Below are 7345 nucleotides of genomic sequence, written 5' to 3'. Positions count from 1 at the left end.
GGGTACTTACTTTTTACTGAATATATTGTATTTACTTATTCATATAATGGTAAAATACACATAGCATAAAATTGACCATCTTAACTATTTTAAAGTGTACAATTCAGTGACATTTAGTACATTCACAATGTTGCACAGCCATCACCACTATCTAGTTCCAGACATTTCATGGCTCCCAAAAGGAAACCCCATACTCATTAACAGTCACTTCCCATCACCTGCCTTCTCCCAGACCCTGGAAATCACTAACCTGCAGATAAGAAAATCTCTATGGATTTGCATCTTCTGGATATTTCATATTAATGGAATAATATAATATGTGGCCTTTTGTGCCTAGCATCTTTCAGTTAACATAATGTTTTCAAGGTCCAACCAAGTAAGTAATAGTATGTATGAGAACTTCATTTTTTTTATAGCTGAGTAATATTTCATTGTAGGTAAACCACATTTCATTTATCTATTGTTAGTTGATGACATTTGGGTTGTTTCTACCTTGGGGCTATTGTGAATAGTGCTGTTATGAAAATTCATGTCTAAGTTTTTGTTTGAATGCTTGTTTTCAGTTTTTGAGGGGTATATGCCCAGGAGAGGAATTGCTGAATCATACGATAATTACTGAAAACTCTAATGATTTTCGAATTTTGTACCATGTACATATATTACCTGACCAAAAATTGACTAATGTGATAAAAATAAGTAAAGACAAATGTATTGTTCTATAATCACATTTCAGCATCCCTGCATAATCAGCATTGGCTCAATAAGTGGCTTTATAAAGCTTAAAAGAAACTGAGATACAGGAAGTAAAATATAATCCAATTTTAAAATGATTCAGAACCAGTAGTTCCTCAGGCTACAAATGCTCTCCATCATTAAATGTTCCAGTAGCCTTGCTCTGCTGAGTGTGGGAAGGGCTGTAAGAATGCTTTCTAACTCTTTTTTTTTTTTTTTTTAAAGTAAAGTAATTAAAGTTGGCTTGGGCGGTGTCATTATGTTGGTTTGTCTGTTGGTTGCCTGTACTCTCACCCGGAGCCCTGGCTCCCGCAGCACCACTAATGTCCTCTAGGGGGCGATCCTAGGCGAGACCGGAGTCCTGGTGTTGTTCTGCTTGGGAGGCCAGGAGGAATTGTCCAGCAGAGCTTTTAAAAAGGCAATAGGAAACACTGTGATAAAGAACCTAGCACTGTAAGGACACTTGAAAAAATTAAGCCCTTTAATTGTATAAACAAAGAGACTGAGACCCAGAATTGATGTTGATGCTCATATAGACTTTAAATGCCAAGTCTGGAAATCTCTGCTTTGTTGCAGCATTAAGTGGCAGCACCAAGTGTGGGATTTCCAAGTCTGATAGAGCCGAGTTTGGCTTCCTCCTACCTCCCTTCCTTTCCACTTTCCCCTTCCACCCCATTCCCACGGTTTATTTAAATGTATGACCTCGGGACAGTTCCTTAACCTTTCTGAGCTTGTTTCATTATCTATATAATGGAGATAATAACATCTACAAAATGTTGATAAAGGAAGAAATAATATGTACATATAAGACCTTGCTTGTGCTTGGCACGCTGTAGGTTCTCAGTAAGTATTTGTAGTGTGAATAAATATGTCCCTGTAGCCTTCTAAAAGGCAGTGGTCCTGCCGCTCAAATAAATTTTTATTGATGACATTACAGGCAGTATCCTTATGGGCTTTCTCATACCTAGAAGGCTGACCCTGGGAGGGGAAGGAAAGGAGAGTTTGGGGTTGGAGTGCCACTCCTGTTAGGGTGAAAATCTCCTTTATGAAGCCGGAGCAGCCCCACTTATTGCCCTGCTCTGCTGCCAGTACTTGGAGGGCTACACATCTGTCAAACCAAGATTCCCAGAGCTCCTAGGTCCTGACATTCTCTGCCAGAAAAGTAGAGTCTCTAGTGAGGCCAGCAGAGTCACATCCCCTTGGACCAGTTCCCGCCTCCTTTCCCCCAGCGCTCTGACAAAAGACCCAGTTAGGCTGTTTCAAGTAATACTAATCGAAGTGTTTTATGAGAACTCTTGTTTATACCAGGCTACAGTGATCATGCCTTATCATCAAACACATCAGAATAATGCAGTCATAAGTTTTATTTGGTTGCATTATGAAATTTAGGTCATGTTTTCTCAATCTTTATAATTTATATGGCACAATATCAGGTAGTAAGTTGTAATTCTCATGAATTTTTTTAGGGGGGAAGTGAGGCAGGGGTGGACTAAAATACACTTTTTTTCATTATAAAAAATGTTGCTATAGTACACAAAATGGGAAAAATAGAGAAAAGAAAATCTCCCATAATTCCATCATTCGACCACTTAAATTTTTGTTTCTTTTTTTCCAATGGGTTTTAAAACATTTTTAAATGAATTTTTTACAAAGCTATCATGGTAACAATTTTTTATTTTAAAAATTTGGTCTCCTCGGTGTCTAGCAATGCTATTTATTTATTCACCAAACATCTCCTAAATGCCTACTAAGTGCCTGGCACTGAGGTACAAAGATGAATTAGACAGGGTTGTCACTAGAATATTATTTATTCTCCTGTAACAGCATTTTCAGCTTGTTTATATATCTACTAAATGGTGCTTTTCATTGAGGGGAGCCCTCAAAAGGAGAAGACACTGATATATTAAAGTCAGGGTTGGGGAGTGTATCTGGTGGAGGCAAGGAACAGCAAAGAGCCTGATGTAGCCAGAGAATTAGAAGGTGCAAAGTAAAGTACTTGCTGAGTGAATGAATTATCCCAGCATGCAGTGCAAACACTTTGGTTTGGTCTTTAGAGTGCTATAGAGGCTCTCAAATTGCATCTCCGTCTGGCTCCTTTCTTCCAGGTTTTAAAAAATGTTATCTGAGCAGGTGTAATCTTCTTGAAGTCTCTGACAAATTTTTCAAGACCTCATTCCTCCTGCTGTCCATTTAACTGAGGATCTGTCCATGACTTTGAGTTTTCCTTTTCTGGATCATTTGCAAGGGTCTCTGTACCCTTCTTGGTCTGATTACCCCGGTGCCTAGAACTGTACCTGATTTAATTAAGTGTTCAATTAAAGATCTCTTGAGTAAGTGAATGAATTTCCTCTTGTGAGTTTCATCAGTCTTTTTAATATCTCCCTTCCTTTAGTCTTTCCATTGGTCATACCCATGCTAGCTTCATGTACTTATGCTTTTTTTTGAACCCACATGAGTTACTGTCAGTTTTTCATTTAGTCTGTTCCTTTTCCAGGGAGAGGTGCCAGGTGCTACCTCCCAGGGGTGTCACATTGCACACCAGCCTTCTTGGGGCTTAAAGAGGCTAGAGAGCTTTTAGGGAAGGAAAAAGAATGCCTGCTCACTCAGTACCCAAAAGAACATACTAATCAAGACAAACTCTCACATCTTGGACTTTCCACAACTCCACTCAAAGATGCTGTCAGAATGTGAATCCAGACACCGTGTGCACAAGTGTCCCCTCCCTCCGACCACCCACGGGAATGAGAAGCTACGAGTCAGGCAAAGAGTAAGTTAGGACTCCAATTTAAGATTAGAACAAGTAAGATTCACACTTTTTAGTCACACTTTCAGCCATGTGGTGACACCTACATCATACCACACCAAAATGTCTTTATGGGGCTAGCGTAGAGAAACAGGATAAAAACCCTGGACTAGGGATGGGATGAGGAAACCTGAGTTTTCCTTCTGGTCTCTTTTTTATTAATTTTAATTTTAATTTATTTTTTTCAGCTTTATTGAGGTATAATTGACAAAAGTATGAGATATTTAAAGTGTACACGGTGGTGATTTGACATATGCATACATTATGAACTGGCTTGGCCTCTTTAGGTCTCAGTTTCCTTATCTTTAAAAGGGTGGATTTGACTAGGTGGTCACCAAAAGTCACTCAAGTGCCAAGATCCTAGTCCAGGATCCTGTCTCCAAGGGAAAGGTTACCACATGGCATTCGAATCTTCCCACAGTGACTACTCCACAAATTAGTATCACCACCACCTCCAATCCCACAACACTGCCTCATCACAGGGACCCAGGCTGTTTGGGATGGTGTACAGAAGAAAGTAGATCAGCTTATTCTAGGGAGCTCGGCCCTGAGAAGAGCAGATGGCCTCGCCCAAATTCTCAGGAGACTGAAATGTATCAAAACACCCATTTAATAATATGCACTGAGAACCAGAGCTGCCAAAAAGAGGATATTGCTGTTTCCACCCACCCTTCCCCACCCCACATTATACCCTGTCCTCTATCACCCCTTTCTAGGATGGCTGGAAACCAAAGTAAGACCAGAAAGCTGCCTATCGTGTGTGTGTCTCCATAATAGAAGGGACACCCTCGGCTTCCAGAGTGCTGCCCTCCTGAGCCTCTGTTCCCTTCACTCCCAGTGCCACAGAGACACACTGGCCAATTCCTTTGAAAAATGTTCTTTCTCTACATTCCAAGCTGCATTTCCTATTCTTCTATTACTGAGGCTCACATTAAGGTGTGGAGATGACTTTGGGGAAGGTCTCTAGTAGGTGCTAATGTATCAAAAAGGAGATTGGAAAAACTGTTTTCCTGGGCAGTGTCTGACCGTTTTAGTTGGAAAGGGTGTGGACCACCTCCTGTAGGGCCTGGGGCTGCCAGCTTTGTGCCACCCCCCTCTCCTCAGAATCCTTTCAGTCTTGGCCATATCTTTGTAACCAGGCCCATTTGAAAGGAGGTCATCTTAGTATCCCACTGCAAATATTCTAGTACTCTTGTCCCAGATATCCAGTCCAGGGGGTCCAGGGCAAAAGTAAGAGCTCCAAAAGTGTGCATAGGACCTCGTATTTATTAGAAACCTACTTTATGAGTGGCAAGAGTTACATCTTTTACACACATTATTCAATCATTCCTAATCACCCAATGGAGTAGGTACTATTATAACCCACATTTTATAGGTTTTGGACCTAAGAGGTTCAGAGAGAGTAAGTCACTTGTCCAAAGTCACACAATTATTGAGAGGTAGAGGGGCACTCAAATTCGGTTTTGTCCATTGCCAAAGCCAAGACTCTGTCCATCAAGTCACTGTACTCGAGGGCCAGACATTTACTGAGAACCTACTATGTGCAAAACCCTGGGGCCACTACCATGATAAATGTGAAGATGAGTGAGGAATGGGTAGCTCTTGCATTCCAGAGACACAGTTTCTCACTGGGAGCTGGTGCAAACATGATGAATTCTATTTCAGAGCAGACTGAAGTAAAGTATAAGGCCCATGAGAATGTGGATGAAGGAAGGAGATCAATTCACACTGCGTATGACAGAGAGGGAGGGGACATAGAAGGAAAAAAGGGAGAGAGAAGAGAAAGAAGGAGGGAAAGAGAAAATATGAATGAGATGGGTACTGGGAAGAATTTTTCTTGAAGATGGGCTTTGTGTTGTGCCTTAGTAGACAGGAAAACTTCCACAGGTTGGCGTGAACTGGATAGAGGAAGTGACTTGAGAAAGAAACCAGGGCGACAGCACTCAGGATTTGCTCAGCAATCAGGCCTGTGTGGGGTGTAGAGAGAAGCCAATGTTGGGAAGTTGGTAAAGACCAAATGTAGAGGAGTCTTGATGCAGGGGAAAGGTCTAAGCTTGTCCCTGGGGAGCTATGAGAAGCTGCTGAAAGCTTCTGATAGAACACAGGCAGGAAGAGATGATGCAGGTTTGCAGTGAGAAGAGGCGGTGGGAGGTAGAGATGAGGCCTTTGTGTGATTCCTCTCTTCTTCAGCCAATGCCCACTGCCAGACTGACCACTCAGGGGGACATGAAGGGAGGATTGGTTCCAGTGGTGGGAGCTCCCTGTCTTAGCACAGGCTGAGCATAAGGCCCCTTATGAGTGGCCTGATTGTTTGGGAAGTAGGTGGGGTGCTGTCGGTCCTTGGGTAGGAATAGATGGTGGGCATGGGCAGGGGAAATAGAAAGGAAATACATTCTGAGACATGGTGAAGAAGGCTTTTCAACTCAGCCAAAGCACAATATGGGCCCTCACTCCTCATAAATTCAGGCTCATTTCTGACTTTGAAAATCTTTTTTTAAGAAAGTACAGATGAATTATTCTTCCAAGTGCAATAAAAACTCAATGAATTTGATAACCCATTTGCCTGGGCGTTCAATTCCCTGGAATTGTTTTCTTTTTTGTTTGTTTGTTTGTTTGTTTTTTTTATTGAATTAGAAGAAAAAGAGGTAAATGACCATAAACAAGTTAAAATCAGATGTCAGTCATAAAAACACCTACTATCAAATACCACAAGTAGAATCAACAAAGTAGAAGATGACTTAGCCTAGGACCCATGGGAGAAAGCAACCCTGCCTTAAAGTTTGCTCCACACTACTAATGTTCTGAGGCCCTGAGACCTAAAGAACTCATGGTATCTTCTTCCAACATATAATTCAAATTTTTAAAAATAATAGAAATAAAGTATAAAACCAAAAAATGCATATACTACAATTCAACTACATTTTCTGATTGCAAAATTCTTAACTTTGTTAGAACTGATAACCTCTCTCTTTCTCTCTTCTGTCTTTTCTCCCTCTACCTGCTTTTGCTTTGCTGATTCCTTAACCAGCACTGCCCTCACTAGCCTCTCAGCTCACCATTACAAAGACATTTGGGGAGGTCTTGAAATTGTTTGCGTTTTTAAGAATTCCCTATCGAAAGGAAGATGCTAACATTTCAAGGCAGCAGAGTGGAGGTGGAAAGAGCCAGGCTCAGGAGGTGGCCTTCCTGGCTGTGAATCTATAAGCAAGTTCCTTAGTCTCTCTCAGCCTCAGTTTCCTCATCTGTAAAATGGGGAGGAGGAAAAGAATAGTCTCCTTCTTATAGGGTTGTCCTTAGAATAAAATGAGTCAATACACAGACAGAAAGTGTTCAGAAGAGTGGCTGACACATGGTGAGTCTCTGTGTTGATATGTTATGACATTTCACCTTCACAACAATTCAATGGAGATGATCATCCCCATTGTAGATACTATGAGGCTCAGAGAAGGCAGGTAACTTGTTTTTCGACACACAGCTAGGCAGTAGCAGGATTAGCTGGGAGTCAGTTAGTTTGACTCTAAAGACCCAGTTTGCTCCCTCCTCCTGCAGTACACATTTCCCTGAATGGGAAGTCACATTAGGCTTACATTTTTCTCTTTATATATAACTTACTTTTTTGATAACTCATGGTACCAAACTCAAAAGGAATAAAAGGGTGCACAGTGAAATGTAAATTTCCCTCCCTCTCTTTTCCCACTCAGCCTCTCTCTCCAGAGGCAGCAGCTGTCGTTACCAGTTTCTTGTATGTTCTTCCAAAGTAAGCTTTTGACTGGGTTTTCCACTGCTTAAAACACATTTATTTACCAGACT

Source organism: Pteropus vampyrus, unplaced genomic scaffold (assembly GCF_000151845.1).
Source record: "Pteropus vampyrus isolate Shadow unplaced genomic scaffold, Pvam_2.0 Scaffold85, whole genome shotgun sequence".
Taxonomy (NCBI): Eukaryota; Metazoa; Chordata; class Mammalia; order Chiroptera; family Pteropodidae; genus Pteropus; species Pteropus vampyrus.
Note: the sequence above shows the minus strand (reverse complement) of the source record.